This window comes from Coenobita brevimanus, chromosome 26, assembly GCF_032717465.1.
Source record: "Coenobita brevimanus isolate Jiangsu-jjx chromosome 26, ASM3271746v2, whole genome shotgun sequence".
NCBI classification, from domain to species: Eukaryota; Metazoa; Arthropoda; class Malacostraca; order Decapoda; family Coenobitidae; genus Coenobita; species Coenobita brevimanus.
In genome coordinates, this window is record NC_136979.1 from 19750757 (window position 1) to 19771825 (window position 21069).

Here is a 21069-nt window from a genome sequence, read left to right on the forward strand (position 1 = left end):
TCTGTTGAGCAAGGAAGAGTGGCTGTGCGTGGTAGAAATAAATTGAGAGAAATTGTGAATGAATAAGTGATGACGCAGCCCTGAGGGGATATTCTCCCGCATTTGGTCTGATCAGCTAGTCAGGTCAGGTGCGGGTAAGGGGATGGGTCTGTTATGATGTGGCAGGGGTAAACCAGTTCTGCTGTCGGGCCCTGCTGTGGATGTCACTGATTGCATTGCGCAGTTGACCCTTGTGCGGTGTGATGCGGTGAGGATCTGTCCGTTCTCCCCTTTGGGGCTAAGATGCGAATGAATGTGTTTGAATGGATGAGTAAATGGAGAGTGAGTCGTCCTGTCTCGGCTACCTCCCTTTCCTTGGGGGAAGCAGCCTAGGTATATAGATAGATAGAGAGAGATCTTTGCTTGAGGTCTGCATTTTATTGAATTATAGTATGGTTGCTGTGGACTGGATTAACAGTATAACAGTATGAAATATGACATTTCCAGTTCATATTTGTATTATGCAAACAATATGATTACTTCACGATGTAGAATAGTGGTTTGCCGGTTTATAACGGTCGCTTGTAATATATATATATATATATATATATATATATATATATATATATATATATATATATATATATATATATATATATATATATATATATATATATATATATATATAATATATATATATATATATATATATATATATATATATATATATATATATATATATATATATATATATATTATATCCTGTAATTTGCTGCAATATATAATGTTGGCCAGCGCTGCATGTCCCATCTGCTAATAAAACCAATGTTATAAAGTTTATATCCATGGACAGAATGTGGAAGAAAAACCATGTGAGGAAGAGCCTTTAATGACGTTTCACTACTGATTCTTCAGGTCAAAGGGACCTGAAACAACACCTGTTCGTTTAAGTATCAGTCATAGAACGGGAAACAGGGAAAGGGACGGACAGAGGATTATAGGGCTGGGGTTGGAAGGGATGGAGGAGGCCGGAGTTGAGGGCGTATGGAGGAAGAAGGGGTCATTGTGGTGGGAGGGTAGGTGGTAGCGCAACTGGAGAGAGAGAGAGAGAGAGAGAGAGAGAGAGAGAGAGAGAGAGAGAGAGAGAGAGAGAGAGAGTAGTTCCTTCCATTCTAATGTCGAGTTAGTCCATGTATGCAGCAAGATACTCAACTGCCCCGATGCTAGTTTACGTGGTGGGATGATAGTTCAACCAGTAGCAACCTGCCGTCGAGTAAGGGTGAGCGCCATGTGGACTTAACACCCGGAATGGAAAGAATCTTTGGGCCGCAATAGTACAGTACATAACCGAGAGGACTCGCTTGAGTGGTGGCCGAACGATACACTGGTCCCAAAATACAGTACACATACATTTACTGAATAAATATTCATTCTTAATCATTAAAATATATGTTTATACCTCGTTAACTCTTCGTACATTGTTTCATCATACAAGGCGCCAATCCCGTACGCTGATATCACTTAACGACAGATTACACTAACATCAACGGGAAAACCTATGTGTTGATATCTCTTAGTGACAGATTTTACTAACGTCAGCCTTAAAACACCCTGGCTTCAACGCCTTGTGTACCACCAGATTCATTTAGACCGCGGGCAGGGCAGGCTGTCTCCTTACGCCGTCCTGGCCAAGACCTCTAATTCTCAAGGTGAATATGATTGTAAAGAGTATTATCTACAGAACCTCATTATGCAGTTTGAACTGCCCTGAAGATGAAGTGAACTTTAACACCTTCAGTCTTAATACTGCTCAGCCTTGCTGCAACCCTCCCACTGCACCCACCTAGCCCACCACGCCCAACGCTCTCCATCCACTCCACACACCCTGTCCACCCATCCTACCCAGTCCCTCTGTCTTCTTACTCACACACCTGCCAACCTAACACAGTCATCCGCTCACCAACCTCTCCACCCGGAAGTACGGAGTCTCTTCACCTGACGAGAATATGGTGATCGTATTAGCACTTTCAGGTTTCAGTGCTCACTTTCAGCTGAATAAAATAGTTTGGCGTAAGCTGGAATAGAAAAATAAAATAGTCTCGACCTTGTGAAAGTTAATGTGAAATAAGTATAATCAATCGGAAAAATTTGTTAGGCAGCCTCCTTACGCCAAGAGAACACGACTTGCCGCGAGGTGAGCGAGGCAAGGTGTGGCTGTTTTGACTGGCTGCTTTGTTGATAGCCTTAGTATTTTTGTGCTGCCTTTTATTGATCCACTCACTACATTTATTATGCGATGATGACGACGATGTTGATGGTCCTCAAAATACTCTGCAATCTTTCATCATAAAACTGATCAACTTGCAATGCTTCATCTTCTGTTCAGCAATATTATTTTCAGTATCACAATGTGATTACCAATATCTTATACTGGTAATCATCAGTCTTATTTTATATCAGAAACATCAGCTATATCTATCCATCTATCTATCTATCTATCTCCCATTGGATCCCAGGGGTGCTAGGCGAGGCATTGCACCAGGAGGGTACTAAGCTTACCGCCCTCCGCCTATCGGCTCATAGTCGCGAAGCTCACAGGTCCCTAGCCGGGGGCTCCCTACTTTATAAAGGCTTGAAAAATCCCAGTTCTCTCCAATACTCGGGACAACGGGCTCGAATGAGTTAAATACAGTATATATATTAGTGCTTGCCCGCAGTAATGTACACGACTAACTAATATCCTTTCCACCACAAAATGTTTGGAAACGCCATTATCTTTGTTTTTATATCGTTATTGAGCCCAGAATGGCTAATTCTGACCCAAAAGTTGAAAGAATCATTTTCATGTATTTTTGCGTGTCGCGATTTTCGACAATTTCGCGCTGTCGCATTATGCGAAAGCACCATTTAGTTTTTTGATACTCCCTGAACTTTCCCGGACCTAATGCAAAATGATCTAGGTTGATATATACTACTGCTCTCGTGAAAGAAATGAACAAACCCACAGACAGTCACTTTCGCGTGCACCGACTTCCGAAAATTTCGCGCCATCACTTCACCTTCGATGGCCATTTTTCTTTCAGATACTCCTTGAACTTACCCCGAATAAGGTCTATATCCATTACCGTTCTTGAGAAAGAAACTAACAAATGCACAAACACACAAACATATACGACTTGAGTTATATACAGTATATATATATATATATATATATATATATAGTGTTAAGAATATATGGAGTAGTTGGGAAGTTGTTGAATGCTGTGAAGAGTATGTACGATGGTGCGAAGGCTGCAGTGCGTGTGGATGGTGAATTAAGTGAATTTTTCTCTTTGAAAGTTGGTTTGAAACAGGGATGTGTCATGTCTCCATGGTTGTTCAATCTGTACATGGATGGGGTAATAAAAGAGGTACAAGGTAGGGTAGTGGATGTTGGAGTGGCCCTGGTGAGAGAGGATAGTGTTTGGAAACTCCCTGTACTGTTGTTTGCAGATGATACTGTGTTGTTGAGTGAAGACGAAGGGGAGCTGCAAGGCTTGGTGGATGAGTTTGGGAGAGTGTGTAAGAAACGGAATCTAAAGGTGAATGTAGGGAAGAGTAAAGTGATGGTCTTTGAGAGAGGTGAAGTTAGTGAATGTACAGCGAGGTTGGATGGTGAGGAATTGGAAAATGTGAGTACGTTTAAGTACTTGGGTAGTGTGATGAGTAAGGATGGAGGTTTGGAGGGTGAAGTGCTTGAAAGTGTACAGCAGGGAAGAAAGGTTGCTGGTTCTCTGAAAGCAGTGATAAGAAACAGAGAAGTGAGCATGGAAGTGAAAAAGTTACTACATGACAGTATTGTGATACCAACTCTAACGTACGGAAGTGAAGCTTGGACATTGTTGGAAGGACACAAGTCAAGAGTGAGAGCAGTGGAAATGAGTTATTTAAGAGGAGCCTGTGGAGTCACGTGGAGAGACAGGCTGACGAATGAAGATATAAAGGAGCGTTGTGGTGTGGATGTGGATGTGATAGGAAGCGTTATGAGGAACACACTGAGGTGGTTTGGCCATGTGGAGAAGATGGAGGGTGAAAGACTGACGAAGAGAGTGTATGTGAGTGAGGTGGAGGGGAGAAGAGGGAGGGGGAGGCCGAGGATGAGATGGAGGGATGGGGTGGAGAGGTATATGAGAGAGGGGGGTGTGAGTTGGGAGCAGGGCAATGAAATGGCGGGGGACAGGGCGACTTGGAGGCGATTTGTTTGTGGCCACCCCAAACGGGATTGAGGCATCTGGCAATATATATATATATATATATATATATATATATATATATATATATATTATATAAATGGTAGGTGGGGGCACTCACCATTCACTCACTCAATGTAATGCTGCTCTCGGGTGACTGCAATTTCCTCCCTTCCTTCATTTATTCCTTCCTTTCTCTTCCGTCTTTCTTTCCTTCTTTCTTTCCTCTTCCTTCTGTCTACGGGTGACTCTACGATGAGTGACGAGCTAAGTGGTTTCCTGTACGCCAAGAAACTCTTTACTACACTGGGTGGTAACCATATAATCAAACTATGACCTCTGGTGGTTTAGTGGGTAATTAAGGCACTCCAACCGGATTAAGCCTGTGTAGGTTTATATCCAAATGATGGTTGGGGTTTATTGCTCACGTAATGCCACTTGGGGATGAGTGAGGCTGATCAGTGATCACTCGTCTTAAATGTCAAGACCAACTTGTCTTGCCTCGGGCTCCTGCGCTCCTCATGGGGCAACAGAGTATTAGATGATGTGTGTGTGTGTGTATATATATATATATATATATATATATATATATATATATATATATATATATATATATATATATATATATATATATATATATATATATATCATATGTATATATATATATATATATATATATATATATATATATATATATATATCCAGGGGCTGGATCCCCCTGCTACGTGGTGCGTCCCCAGGTGTCGGATAGCAGAGGGCCTTGTAGATGTACGAGGTACCGTCTTAGAAGGCGCAGATGATGGGACCCCCTATAGATATACAGGGCTCCACCGAATATAACGAATAAACTGACACAACAAATTACATCTCACCAGAAACCGTGTTGCAGGGAGGTGAGATTATTTGCCACAATCCAACCAAACATGAGTTCTATTCCAGATGATGTGAGGGGCGTTCCTGTTGGATCATTGTCCACTAAAGGTCTAACCACACTGTCTCCTGTACTTACAGGCAGTGTGCCACCGAAAGCAAGTAGGCACTGTGTTGGCAAGTTAGAGACTGGGATATTAAACAATCTGAAATCCATGAAGATCTATGCATACAATGTAAGAAGCCTCGCAGAAGATTACAAACTTGATAACTTAATGACTGAATTGGAAAACATTATTTGAGATATTGTAAATTTGAGTGAAACCCACAGGAAAAAAAGAAAAATTAATTAAGCTCGAAGATAACAACCACCTATTTTACTACAGAAGAGCGTGAGAGAATGGGAGTATGGATGGGGTATATGCGTGGGAGTAGGTGAAAATAAGAGGGCAAAAGAAGGAGTATGCATTGTTGTGAGCAACAGATGGAAGGAGAAGACAAGAGTATGGGTCAGTTGGCACAAGGATTGTGAGGGTAAGATTGAAAGTCGGACTATAAATGTGGGCGATTGTGTGCGTGTATGCGCCAACGCAAGATCGTGCAAGCAGAGTGAGAGGAGTTCTGGACAAATGTGGAAGTGTGCATGGAAAAGTTTGGAAGGAATGAGAGAGTATTTTTGATTGGTGATACGAATGGTACAGTAGGGAATGTGAAGGTGGGTGGAGTAGTTGGTGAGTGGGGTGTGCCTGCTGAGATGGATGAGAGTGGCAGTGCTTTAGTGGACATTTGTGCCGGGGGGTGGGGGTTGGAGATAGCGAATACCCTCTCCAGGCACAAAATGATCCACAGGTGTACATGGCATGTGATGGGAAGGGTGGGTGGTGAACTCAATGAACGGAAGGCAATGATTGATTATGTGTGTGTGGATGAAAGGATAAGAAGATGTGCAGTGGATCCAAGAGTATATAGAGGTCGGGGGAGTGGACTTTCAGACCACCACTTGGTGGTGGTCAGAACTGAAGTCCAAATATAATGGAGAAATAGAAGAAGGGAAGGACAGGAGGCAGTAGTACATACAAGGAGTGTGGAAAAGTTACAAGAGGATGGAGAAAAGGCAGAATATAAGAGGGAAATGGAGGAGTGATTGGGTAAATATAGACTGGAGCAGATGGGGGACGTGGAAGGTGTGTGCAAGATATTCGCAGAGGAAATCTATGCAGCATGTTGGGTTGTGTGTGGGGTGAAGAGAAGACAGAAGGGGGTGCAGGGAACAGCATTTTTTTTTTTAATAGACAATGAATAGAGGAAGGAAAAACAAAGGGAAAAAAATAAGTCCATGTGACTAAAGGCATCCTCCATTCATAAAATATTTATAACAACCGGATCTAAATTGAAGTGGATTAAATGCTTGTGGGAAACAACTCCCAGGAAGTTAATTCCAGGGAGTAGTAGTTCTGGGAATAAATGAATTTTGCTAAGCAGAGGTTCTGCATTGCGGGGGAGAGAATGTGAGTTCATTGGCTCTCCCAGCTGCTCGAGTATTTCGGGAGAAAATGTGAAGGGGAGGCACAATTGAAGCCAGTTCGTCAGAGCACAAACGGTAAAAATATCGATAAGATAATGCTAAAGAAGCAATATCTCTACGTACTGATAATGGAGGAAGGTCCAGCGTAATGGCAGGATTATTGATTAATCAAATGGCTTTATTCTGAATTTTGTCCAGCTGCCCCATTGCAACAGCTGCACATCCACTCCACAGTGGTGAACAGTATTCGATCTGAGAATGCACAAGACTTTTGTATATTGTGGCCATCTGCTAGTCAGTGAAGAACTCACGAACTCTGTACATAAGTCCCAATTTTTTGGAAGCATTTTTAGCAAGGGATTTAACATAAGCTGTCCAGTTTAGGTTGGGGTTTAGAGTAACACCTAAGATATCAATTGTAGTGGATATGGGAATATTGACATGTGAGAGTCTGAGGGATATTTTCTGTTGGAGAAATTAATGTATTTAGTTTTCTAAGCATTAAATGAGACCAGATTTGTTTGTCCCCATTGATTAATTTTAGAAAGGTCCTGGTTCAGAGACTCTGCTGTGTTTATTTGGGAATTTATAATATCAAATTGTGTAAAGGAGGTACTATATGTGAAAGAACTATGAAGGGTCGAGTCATCAGCATAAGAGTGTATTTGGTTGTGAGTGACAGATAGGAGGTCATTTTAAATGAATGAGAAAGAGGGTTGGCACCAAAACTGATCCCTGAGGTACGCCAGCATTTATGGAATGAAACTGAGAATAAATTCCATCTACCATGACCCGTAATTTTCTATTATGAAGGAAAGAAGAAATTAGAGGAACCAGTCTCATCTATTCATTCATGGTGAAATAAAGTGATGAGACAGGCTGTGGCACAAAAGAAGAAAGCATGTAATGTGTGGATGAGAAATAAGGGTGTGGAAGAAATTCAGAGACGGAAGAAAGAGTTATATGTAGACAGGAAGAGAGAGGTGAAATGATTAGTAAGAGAAAGTAAAAAGAGAGTGGATGAGGAATTTGGAAGAAATCTGAGTGTAAAGTGGAGGGACTGTAAGAAAATGTTCTGGTAAGAGGTAAAGAGAGTTAGACAGAGTGGCAATGAAGTTAGCAGGGGAGTGAAAGATAAAAATGGTTGATTGCTAGTGGACAAGGGAGAAAAAGTGAGCAGTTGGAGAGAACACTTTCAGGGATGGCTCAGGGGGGGTGGTCCTTATTTACCGGTCGATTTCGATGAAACTTGGCCCCAATCCTTCCCTTAAGGAATTGTTGAGCATAGAGAATGAAAGTAATGCGAGTATAAGTGGCTGGGGAATGGCTGGGAGAAGGAGGGAGGTGAGAAGACAGGAAGAAATCAGTAAGATGGAAGTTGTGGAAGCAATGAAGAAAGTTAAAATGGGGAAAGCCCCGGGAATTGATGAAGTGTGTGGTGAAATGCTGAAGCATGGGAGAGAGTTAGTAGTAAAATGGATGTGAAAGATGTGCAGATTGGCCTAGGAGCAAAGTACAGTCCAGGAGGATTGGAAGTCAGGTATAATTATTCCCTTGTACAAAGGAAAAAGGGAAAAAGAAGTGTGTGGTAATCATAGGGGCATTTGTCTTCTTAGCGTAACAGGAAAAGTATATGGTAGGATACTTATTGACAGAGTTAGGGAAATAACAGGGGAATTAGTTGGAGAAGAACTGGGGGATTAGGACGGAAAGAGGTTGTGCAGATCAGATATTCATTCTTAGATCTTTAATGGAAAAGTTTCTAGAGAAGGTATTTGGAGAAAGCATATGACAGGGTCGATAGAGAAGGATTGTGGAAAGCATTATGAATATATGGAGTAGATGGGAAGTTGCTGAATGCTGTGAAGAGTATTTATGAGGGTATTAAGGCTGCAGTGCATGTGGATAGTGAACTGAGTGAATTTTTCTGTTTCAAGGTTGGTTGAAACAGGAATGTGTCATGTCTCCATGGTTGTTCAATCTGTACATGGATGGGGTTATAAGAGAGATACAAGGTAGGGCAGTGGATGCTGGAGTGGCCCTAATGAGAGAGGGCAGTGTTTGGAAACTCCCTGTACTGTTGTTTGTATATGATAATGTGTTGTTAAATGAAGACGAAGGGGAGCTGCAAGGCTTGGTGGATGAGTTTGGGAGCGTGTGTAAGAAATGGAATCTAAAGGTGAATTTAGGGAAGAGTGAAGTTATGGTCAAGGCAGCGAATGTACAGTGAGGTTGGATGAGTAGGAAATGGAAAATGTGAGTACGTTTAAGTACGTGGGTAGTGTGATGAGTAAGGGTGGAAGTTTGGAGGGTGAAGTGGTTGAAAAGGTACAACAAGAAAGAAAGGATCCTGGTTCTTTGAAAGCAGTGATAAGAAATAGGGAAGTGAGCAGGGAAGTGAAACAGTTACTTCATGACAGTATTGTGATACCAACTTTAACGTATGGAAGTGAGGCTTGGACCTTGCTGGAGGAACAGAAGTCTAAGAGTGAGAGCAGTGGAAGTACGTTATTTGGGAGGAGCATGTGAAGTCACTTAGAGAGATAGACTGACAAATGAGGATGTGAAGGAGCGTTGTGGTGTGGATGTGGATGTGATAGGAAGCATTAGGAGAAACACAATGGGGTGGTTTGGCCATATGGAGAGAATGGAGAGTGAGAGACTGACGAGGAGAGTGTATGTGGGTGAGGTGGAGGGGGAGAGAGGGAGGGAGAGGCCAAGGATGAGATGGAGGGATGGAGTGGAGAGGTATATGAGAGAAGGTAGTGTTAGTTGGGAGCAGGGCAGTGAAATGGCAGGGGTCAGGGCGAAATGGAGGCGATTTGTTTGTGGCCACCCCGTATGGGATTAAGACGTCTGGCAATAGATAGACAGATAGATAGAAGGCAGAATTAAAGAGTTAGTGGTGTAGAATTTCTAATTAACAGAAATCTTGCAGACAACATTCTTAAATTCAGCAGTGTATCTGACAGAGCAGCATTGGTGGTAATTAGACTGTGCAAAAAACTTACCCTGAAAGTAATACAAGTATGTGCACCAACTTCTCAAAGCTCAGATGAAGAAATATGACATCTCCCAAATTATGGAAGAAGAAAAAACCACATATACTATACTCATGGGAGACTTCAATGCAAAAGATGAGAAGTAGAAAAATGGAGAAGCATGTATGGGAAAATTTGGAGTGGGAGAATGGAACGAACGAGAAGAAATGCTGGTAAGCTTTGCTGAAATATATAACATGAGAATAACGAACACATTCTTTCACAAAAGAACAGGGAGAAAGTGGACCTGGAGAAGCCCAAATGGAGAAACAAAGAATGAAATCGACTTCATTATTGCAGATAAGAATAACACGATCACAAATGTCACAGTTATCAACAAAGTAAATATAGGAAGTAATCATAGAATGTTGGGTTTCACAGCAAAATTCAATTTCATAAGTGAAAGAAAGAAGATATGGCCAATAAAAGTATACGAAAACAAACAAGCCTTCCAATTGGAAATAAGGAAGAGGTTTCAGGTTCTAAGTAATGCTGAATGTGACATTGATCAGCTGAATGACTGACTAACAATAGTGCTAAGAGAATCAGCAGCGGTAGTAGGAAAACCTAATACAACCAAAGCCAGGAAGTATTCAGAAAAAACACTCGAGCTTCTGAAAGAATGAAAGGGAATGAAAGTAAAAACAAAGAAAGATGAAATAGAACGAGCGGAATTAAATAAGCTTATCAACAAAATACAGAGAGAAGAAAAGATGAACATGGATCAAATCAAAGAAACCATCAAAAAAGGAAAAAGTCTGAAACAGGTCCGAAGTAAAATGACACTAGGAGAGCAACAAATTACATCACTAAAAGACAAAAACGGTAAAGTCACTAAATGCAGACATGAGATGGTGAAGAGAGTTGAAGAATTTAACAAAGAACTGTATGCATCAAAGACCGTAGTACCAATAGTTAACTTTTCAGTTGACACAAGTGAAATACCTGAGGTAACACCAGACGAAGTAAATATTTTTCTTTAAAAATATGAAAAAAGAGAAGGCACCAGGAGAAGATGGAATAGTAGCAGATTTACTGTTGGATGCGGGAGCAGAAGTACAAAATAGGCTTGCTAACTTATTTACTCAATGTATAAACAAGAAGAAAATTCCCAAAACATGGTGTAATGCAATAGTTATTTTACTTTACAGAAAAAGGTTACTCAAGAGATCTTAATAACTATCGACCCATTAGTTATCAGTTATTTACAAACTCTTCACTGAAGTTCTTACGAACATAATAACTACAAATGTGGAGTAAAACTAACCTCGTGAACAGGCAGGATTCCGAAGCGACTTCTGATCATCTACACACAATGATTCAGCTAACTGAGAAGACTACAGAATATATTAAACCACTGTGCTTAGGTTTTGTTGATTACAAAAAGGCTTTCGACTCAGTGGAGCACACAGCAATTATAAAGTAATTGTGAGAACAAGGAGTGAATGAGAACATTGTATAACTGCTCAAAATGTATATATACAGAGGGCACTGCTACAGTTAAATTACATAAGGACTCGGTAAAAACTAAGATTGAGAAGGGCGTGCGTCAGGGAGATACAATTTCACCAAAATTATTTACAGTATGCCTAGAAAATATTTTCAGAAAGCTAGACTGGGAAAACAAAGGAGTGAACATAGCTGTAGAAAAGCTATATCATTTAAGATTTGTAGATGACATTGTTCTAATCTCAGAAACAGCAGAAACATTGCAAGAAATGTTAAATGATCTGAACAGAGAAAGTCTCAAAATAGGGCTATAGATGAACCGGAGTAAAACTAATGTTTAATCCACAAATACCACAGAGCGTCATCAGAATAAGCGGAGAAATTGTTGAAGAAGTAGAGGAGTACAATTATCTGGGACAAATACTAAAATTAACGGAAGATCATGATAGCGAAATAAAAAGCCAACGGCCATACCACGTTGAGTACACCGCTTCCTGTCCGATCAGCGAAGTTAAGCAACGTTGGGTCTGGTTAGTACTTGGATGGATGACCGCCTGGGAACACCAGATGCTGTTGGCATCCCTAAGTGTCAAGTGGGGTTGGTGGAGGATTAGTGCCCCTCCCTGTAAAACAATTAACTCTAAGTCCTTGGCCACCCCGTTTGGGATAGATGGAGTCTGGCAATAAATGAATGAAACAATTGGATGGAAAGCTTTCGGTAAACATCGAGACATTATGAAAAGTAGCTTGCAAGTGTGTATGAAACGATAAGTATATAATGAATGTAAAACTCCAGCTATGACGTATGGTTGTGAGACCTGGAAACTGACAAAATCGATGGAAAATAAATTAATCCGTTCTCAGAGAACAATGGGAAGATCAATGTTGGGAATATCTTTAACAGACAGGAAAAGATCATCTTGGGTGACAGAGCAGACTATAGTCAACGATATTATAAAAGTTATAAAAGTACAGAAATGGAGGTGGGCAGGCCACGTAGCAAGATTGTGGGATAAGCGATGGAGCAAGAGGTTGACTGACCGGACACCAAGAGATTGTAAACGTAGCAGAAATAAGTCAGACAGGAGATGGAGAGATGAGACAGAGAAATTTCCAGAGAAAACGTGCCAAAGATTGGCTCCGCCAAGGAATTCGTGAAGAAGGCTGGGGGAGGCCTTTGTTCAACCGTAGACTTGTAATGGTTGATGATATATATATATCATCATCATCATCATCATCCGGACCTCCTTTCCCACCTAAGGGCAGAGTGAGGAGTAGCAACGTCCAGACGGCTGGAGTCAATCAGGACGTTGTCATGTTAAAAATGGGTGCCAAATCCCTGATAATGTACTTCTTTCCACAAAATTCATCCAGCCAGGTCGATGTCTCGTCAGTTCACTAGCTCCCCCCCCCCCCCCCCGACTTCCATACCTTTTTTTCTCACACTCTCATTCACCATATCCCTCCACCTTCTCGGTCTATCTTGCTTCCTCCCTCCTTCAGATTCACTCGGATATACCATTTTCACCACTCTGTTGTTACACATTCTCTTCACATGACCATACCATCTCAGTAAACTCCACAGACTTCCTCACTCCGCATCTTTCACGAATCACATCATTTCGTATCCTGTTCACACTCTGTACTCCACATACATTCCTCAGCAGTCCCATCTCCACCATTTTCACTCTTGAGTTTCCACTTTCATACCACACCATAGTCGCACATCCATATGTTAAAGATGGCACAAACACTCCTTCATGTAAGCTTTTTATTTTATGCAAGAACGAAGGAACCAAAGCCCAGGAGCCTGCAATACCGTTCGTTCCAAAAAATAAAAAATAAAAACAATACAAAAGAGAGCCAAATTCAAGATCCGTTATTTCGAGATGCCTGGATACACTGCGTTTGAAAGACTGGAGATCATAGGAAGAAGGAAATACAGCCAGAGGAAGACAGTTCCAGAGTTGACCTATTGCATAAATGAAGGACTGGGAGTAACGGTTAACTTTTGCATTAGAGAGTTGGACAGAAAAGGGATAAGAGTTTGTTGCTAGACGGGTGCGTAGCACCCGTCCTAGAACTGGAGGGTTGCAAGCAGAAAGTTCAGAGGAGCAGTGACCATTGAAGTGGCGATAGAAAAGAGATAAAGATGCAACAGTGTGGCGAAGAGACAGAGGTTGAAGGGAGGCAGTAAGAGGAGGCGAGTTAATGAGACAAAAAGCTCCACCCTATTGAGAAGAGCTGTATGTGGGGAGCCTCCCCACACATGAGAGATGAGCTTTACACAGGGGCGAACAAAACCCGTGTATAAAGTCAACAACTGTGTAGGGGTAAAGTGCGGAGTCGGCTTAGCACACCTAATCTCCTCGAAGCATATTTCACAAGAGATGTAATATGATCTTTCCAAGATAAGTCCCGAGTGAATGAAACCCCAAGCATGTTCAAGGATGATGCAGTACTGAGCCCGATATTATTAAACATTAGTGGGTACTCCTGAGGAAAATTGTGTCGTGTTGATAGGTGTAAATACTTAGTCTTTCATGCATTAAGAATAACCAGATTAATTTTACCCCAGTCATAGATACTAGCCAGGTCAGACATTAAGTCTGCTATTGCCTCATCCCTTGTTTGTTGAAGTAACTGCTGAGACAGACACTGCGGGAACAGAATGGAAAGGTGAATGGTGGAATCAGCAGTGTACGAATGGATAGGGTTAGATGTACAGGTTAGGAGGTCATTGAGGAACAAAAGGAAGAGAGTTGGTGATAGGACAGAGCCCTGAGGAACACCACTGTTGATAGATCTAAGAGAAGAACGATGGCCGTCTACAACAGTGGCTATAGAACGACCAGAAAGGAAGCTATAGATGAAGGCACAGATAGATGGATAGAAACCGTAAGTGGGCAGTTTGGAAATTAAAGATTTATGCCAGACTCGATCGAAAGCCTTTGAGATGTCAAGTGCAATGGCAAAGCGTTTGCCAAAGTCCCGAAAGGAGGATGACCAGGAGTCTGAAAGGTAGGTGAAAAGATAGTCAGTGGAGCGTCCCTGACGGAACCCATACTGACGATCAGAAGGAAAGTTGTGATAGGAAAGTTGCTTTAAAATTTTTCTGATAAGAATAGACTCGAAAACTTTTGAGACACAGGATGTTAAAGCAATTGGACGATAGTTAGAGGGTTGAGAATGGTCACCCATCTTTGGGACTGGCTGAATGAGAGCAAACTTCCAGCAAGAAGGAAAGGTACAAGTTGAAAGACAAAGGAGAAAGAGTTAACATAGGCAGGGTGTAAGCACAGAAGCACAGTTCTTGAGGACAACAGGAGGGACTCCATCAGACCCATATGCCTTCTTAGTGCTGAGGCCAGTGATGGCAGAAAATACATCAGCTGAAGAAATTTTAATGTCAGCCATGAGGAAGTCAGAGGGGGGAAAGTGATGTAGGAACAGCACAGGAATCGTCTAAGGTGGAACTGTAGGAGAGAGTCTGAGTGAAGAGATCTGCTTTATCAGTAGAAGAAGTAGCTACGGAGCCATCAGAGTAGAAAAGAGGAGGGAAAGATGATGAGGTAAAGTTGCTAGAAGGGTTTTTGGCAAGGTCCCAGAACGATCTGGAAGAATTCGAGTTGGAGAGATGAGAGCATTTAGTACAGATGAAATTATTTTTAGCAGTGCGAAGAAGATGTGATTCAGGGATGTTTTGGCTCTGGCACATTTTATAGGCCCTCTCCTTGTTGGGACAGCATTAGAACAAGCGTGATTTAACCAAGGCTTTCTTGCATTAGTCAAAAGATATGAGGAGGGAATGCATGCTTCTATGCCCGAGAGAATAACCACCGTAATGCGTAAGGCACACTCAGATGGCTCCCGGCCATGGAAGCAATAATCATTCCAGGGAAAATCAAAGAAGTACTGCCTGAGGGCCTTCCAATCTGCAGCTCCTAAGTGCCACAGTCAACGTTTCTTTGGAGGGTCTACAGGCTGTACTGGAGCGATAGGACAAGTCAAGGTAATAAGGTTGTAATTGGAGGAGCCCAATGGAGAGAAAAGATTAACAGTGTAAGCAGAAGGATTAGTTGTAAGAAGGAGGCCAAGTATGTTGGAGCTCTCTCCAAGGCGGTCAGGGATATGGGTAGGGTGCTGTACAAGCTGCTCTAGGTCATTAAGGATAGAAAAGATGTAGGCTTGTTCACCAAGTTGATCAATGAAAAGAGAGGAGAGCAAAAGGTGATGGTGAACATTGAAATCTCCTAGAATGGAGATTTCAGAGAAAGGAGAAATGAATAGAATGTGCTCCATCGTAGAAGTAAGATAGTCGAAGAATTTTTGATAGTAGAATTAGGGGATAAGTAAACAGTGCAGATATATTTAGTCAGAGAATGACAGGAAAGCCGAAGCCAGAGAGTAGAGAATTCAGAAGAATCAATTTCAGGAACACGAGAGCAAGATAAGTCGTTGCGTGCATATACACAACAGCCACCTTTGGTTTTGAAATAAATATAGAGAAAGTAGGAGGAAAATGAAAAGGGTTTGCTGTCAGTTGCCTTATACAGGTGAGTCTCTGTCAGGAACAGAGGGTGAGGTTTAGAGGAGGAGAGGTGGTGCTCGACAGGGAGAAAGTTAGAGGAAAGACCGCGAAAGTTGCAGAAATGAAGAAGTGAATCGGACAGTGGATCATGGATTTGGCTCTCTCCTGTATTTTGTTTTTCTCATGGAAGGAACAGTTATTGCGGGCTGGTAGCCTTTGGTTCCTCCTTCCTCGCATTAAAAAAAAATAAAAAAATAAAAAGGCATCTCGTTGAGTCGTCACCGGGAGAGGAGCGAATGGGTGCATTTATGGTCCCCCTCCTGGGGACTCCGAGGCCTGGTTGTGTGTGTGTGTGTGTGTGTGTGTGTGTGTGTGTGTTTTTTTAAGGATGTGTAGTGTGTATTGTGCATGTAGATTGGTGTTGATAGTTTGAGAAACTTGTATTGGAGAGCATGCTGGCCTACTCTCTGTGTTACTGAAACAATGAAAAAGTTCAGCAAAGGAGGATGGTCAGGAACTAGGCCCGAGGGATGATGAAACGGGAGCTCCAGCTCTACCTGTCATCAGCTTACCATCCACCTTGGGAGTACGGGCCTGATTGCCTGTTGCTACAGTTTCTTATCAAGGCCTTCATAGCACCAGCTACTTACCTTCCTTGTGTCACTCTACTTGCCACTTCTTTTGCACATTTTCCTCCCTTTCCTTTCACTGTACCCAGGTATTTGAACTCGCTCACCAATTCCAGTCTTTCCCTATTCACTGTAACATCACACTAAGAGTCAAGTTCTCTCTCAATTATCATCACTTTACTCTTTTCTACATTTACTTTCAAGGCACGACACTCACAAACATCAGCAAAACTCTGCACTTGTCTACTAAGCTCTTGTCCTGTATTTGCAAGTAGCATGGCATCATCAGCATACAACAATTTTGAGATATTCCATCCATCACTATTCATTACCAACGCCTTTCCTCTCTCCATTACTCGTGTTTTTACTTCTCTCATTACCCCATCCATATACATAATGAGCAACCATGGGGACATCACACAACTTGTCGCATACCCACATTGATCGTGAACTTAGATGCCCATTTACCCTTACACATGCCTCACTACCTTCATAAAAACTCTTGATGGCATCTAGCAGCTTACCATCAACACCGAATATGCGCAAAACCTTACATAATCCCTCTCTGTCTACTTTGTCGTATGCTTTTTTGCAGATCCATGAATACCAGAAACACCTTATTGTCCTTCTCACAAGCCTTCTCCACTCTCTGTCTCACTGCAGATATTTGATCCACACATCCTCTGCCACTCCTAAAGCCATCCTGTTTATTACTCGCTAGGACTTATATCTCTCTTACTCTCTCTATAATAGTTCTTCCATATACCTTCCCTACAACACTCAAAAAACTTATGCCATGATAATTCTTGAACTCATTTAGCTCACCTTTATTTTTGTACAGGGGTACAATCACAGCCTTTTTCCACTCTGCTGGCACAATTTCATTCATCCATGCCTTCTTGCATATCTCCAAAAGCACTTCATTTCGCTCTTTCCACTACACTTAATCATCTCTGCATACGCATCATCTCTCAGCTGCTTTCCCATTTTTCAGCTGCTTCACAGCGTTCTTCACCGCTGTGAATGTCATATTTCCTGGCATTCCTTCTCTGTACACCCACAAAACCAATCATGTTTACAGCGGTTCTGCTTTCTTTATTCTCATTCATCGTACTTTCAAAATATTCTTTCTATCTGGTCCTTACTTCATCCCCACGGGTTAATGATCTGCCAATTACATCCACACTTTCCTATTTCTTTCCGTTTCAGTTCTACATTTCCTCACCTCTTTCCAGAATAACTTCCTATTTTCGGAGTAATTTGCATTAATTTTTCTTCCTAGATCATCATTTACCTCCTTCTTTTTCCTCTTCACTAGTCTCTTTACGTGTATCTTCTTCTCAGTATATTCAGTTAGTTCAATTGAACCCCTGTCCTGTAACCACTCTAGCCACTTCCTCCTCCTTTCCTCCACTGTTCTTCTTACCTCTTCATCCCACCATGCCGTACCTTTTTTGTTGTTGCTCTTGCCGCACCACACACCGCTTTAGCATACCTAACTAAGCAGTCTCTATATGCATTCCACAAGCTGTCTAGATCCATTTCATTCCAAATCACTGATTCCAAGTCCTTCCCTTCTGTGGTCCTGTATTCATCTGCCATTTCGTTGATCCTCAGCTTCTTGTCTTTCCGTCTTCCTCCCTGACTGCTCCTCTCTCCCCTGGTCCACCTCACTCCTCTATGTTTGATCTTGCACACCACAGTTATAATTATTATCTGGCAGTCCTCCACATCGTCCTCTCACTGCCCTCTTATCAGCAACCATTCCCAGCATCGACCTCTCTACGAGCACGTAATTGATCAGGCTCCTTTCAGCATGATCTCTCATCCCTCTATACTATACATTTTTATGTGCATCTTTGTGTTTGAAATACGAGTTACAAATGCACAACCTCCTTTCCTGACATATATGCTTCAATCGCTTCCCATTATCATTTTCTCCTGGTATTCCACTACAACCCATTATGTCATCCTTATGGCCAGTGCCTGCTCTTCCATTCATATCACTCATTACGATCATTTTACAGCTCCTAGGCATTTCTTCCACTGCTTCCTCCAGCTCATTCTAAAACCTGTCTTTCTCTCTCTTGCTCCTGGCATTACATGGTGCATACGCTACAATGACTGCCACTTTCACCTTCTCATACTTGAACTTGACATCTCGAGCTGACACATTTGTAACCTCTCATACCGCTCTGCCACACCTCATTCTTCAACAAAGCAACTCCCTCCTTGCAACTTCCTTTCCCATTCATCCCCAATCTTACACATTTCACACCCTCCCACTCCTCCACATCACACCCTTTCATCTTTGTTTCACACAATGCCATGAAGGCATATCTCGTACTCTTGAACACATTCACCACTTCCACCCATTTGCTCTCCTCACTCACACCTCTCACATTCCACATGGCCATGCAAATCTGCCCATTTGGTTAGGGTCTTGGGCAGGTATTGGGCCCTCCGAGGCTCTCCAAAACATTTGCCATGATTGATTTTAGATAGGAGAATCTAGGGGACACTTAACCCTGCCAAAAACCCCGGTTATGTGGTTACCACCCAGGGTAGTAAATGGTTTCATGGGTACAGGAAACCATTTGGCTTGTCACTCAGTGTAGAAACCATAAGGCATCCTTACATTAAGTGAGTGGATGATGGGCGCCCCCACCTACCATCGTCCACTCATTATCATCTTATCCTGTGTTGCCCCATGAGAAGCGTAGGATCCCGGGACTAGGCAAGTTAGGCCTGACATATAAGATGAGAGTGACCAGCCTCACTCATCCTTGAGTGGCAATACGTGAGCAATAAACCCCAACCATTCCTTGGATATGGAAACCTGCACAGGCTTAATCCGATTGGAGCGCCGTAATTACCCACTCCATAATTTTGTTATATGGTTAACAACCAGCGCAGTATCTTAAATGGTTTCCATTTAGCTTGTCACTCAGTGTAAAGTCACTCATAGGTAGAAGGAAGGGGAAAGAATGAAGGAAAAAAGAGACAGAAAAGGAAGTGTAGAGTCACCCGTAAGCATAAGGAAGAGGAAGGAATGAAGGAAAGATAGACAGAAGAGGACGGAAGGAAAGGAGGAAGGAAGGGAGGAAAGAGCAGTCACCCGAGAGCAGCACTACATCGAGTGAGTGGATGAGGAGCGCCGTCACCTACCACTATGTAGTTTCACTTTTATTTATTAAAGGAACAAATCTTATTTTATAATCATCTCAGAAACACGAACATCATCAGTCTTAAAACACTCATTTGTTTTGGTACACTTTGTAGACTGTTTTAATTTCTTTAACTTTTAATTCTACACAGTATTGTTTGTCTGTGTTTGTCTGTCTGAAGTGCACTGCAAAGCCGTACCTTCTCTTCGGAATGAGTGTGATAGTTAAAGTGGTAAATTACTCCTCCTGATGTTGGCATGTGAGGGGCAGTGTTCTATTGACTGTGTGTGTCAGGGCCTGTTGAGACTTCGTGGCACTTTCTTTTGCGATTTATTCTACATGTAACACATAAACACTTTCAAGTATGTTTATAATGCATATATAAATAGTTTGCATCAAAAATATATATTAGAAAATAATGAGGTTGAATGTACTTAAGACATTGCTGTGGAAAAGATGTTGTAAAATTTCCAGTCACTCAGAGTCTACACTGTCATTGATAATTGTATTCAAATTAAGAACATATGCTGGCAGTATCTACTTTATATGTACGCCATGGTTAGCTCTGAACCCAGACTTTGCCTGCAGGCTAGGAAGTGACAACAATAACCTCTGTACCAACTGGGCTCAATCTTATACCTTTATTTACCTTAAAGACTTGAATTATCCTGATAGATTTGCTTCCCACGTTCACTCACTTAGTCTGCTGTCGATTCATTTAGCCGCTTCGTTCAAATTAAAACCACATGATTGCATTCACCTGGGGGAGGTTCTGTTAGGCAAAGGGTTCACAAGTATCTCGGTTATTGCTTCTTTACATCATGAGTCGGCATTCGGAAATATTTCCCGTATCCGTGTATTACTTTTCTAGTAAAATTTTCTGTATCGATATATAATTATTTCGTAAACTAACTGATGCAGCAGTGTATAAATTTTCACATTGATTGTTCTCGTAACTGGGTGATATGTAAAGTAACTATGTATTAATTCTTCTGTATGTGTACAAATTTTTCAAGTGTACAGAATGTGTTAATTCTTGCATCAAAGTATAAAATTCCTTTATCGATCCATTGACTCTCACATCAATGTATTAGGCTTCAGTGCATTCATTCTCGGACCTATATCATTTAGTACGCGTATAGTATCATTACTAATTTATCTATCTGCTGATTTATTCTTGCATTGATTCTCATGTCTGCGCATTCATTCCCATGTCTACACAGATTCGCTTTTCTCCTCATTAACTCTAGTGTCCATATTTGATTCTCGTCTCTCCACATTAAGTCTTCTCGTCTGCGCATTAAACATCGTATCCGCACATTGATTTTCAAATCTTCGCATTCATTCTCCTGTATGCATACTGAGTCTGTTGTATGTACATTGATGTCTCGTATCTACTTGATATTTATCTCCTGATTTGGTCTTATCCGCATTCCATCCACCAGTCACGTATGATCACCCAGTTCTCACTCACCACCTTCTGCACTCACTTCTGCCCTCACTTACGTCATCAGTCCCACATAGGCTTACACCTTCCACCCTAAAGCATGCACACATCACTCACATTCTCACTTATGTACAGTATTCACACAAACACCACGTATCACTCTCATCCTTGCGCACAAGCTTCCCAGCGCTACTCATAATCA

The 21069-nt window shown here is 41.8% G+C and overlaps 1 non-coding gene across 1 annotated transcript; it reads left to right on the plus strand.

Moving 5' to 3' along the window:
- Positions 1-11553: 11553 nt before the first annotated feature.
- LOC145394299 (5S ribosomal RNA) lies at positions 11554-11672 on the plus strand. Its single transcript, XR_013896372.1, has one exon. It is a non-coding gene; the product is annotated as a 5S ribosomal RNA (ribosomal RNA).
- Positions 11673-21069: the final 9397 nt, after the last annotated feature.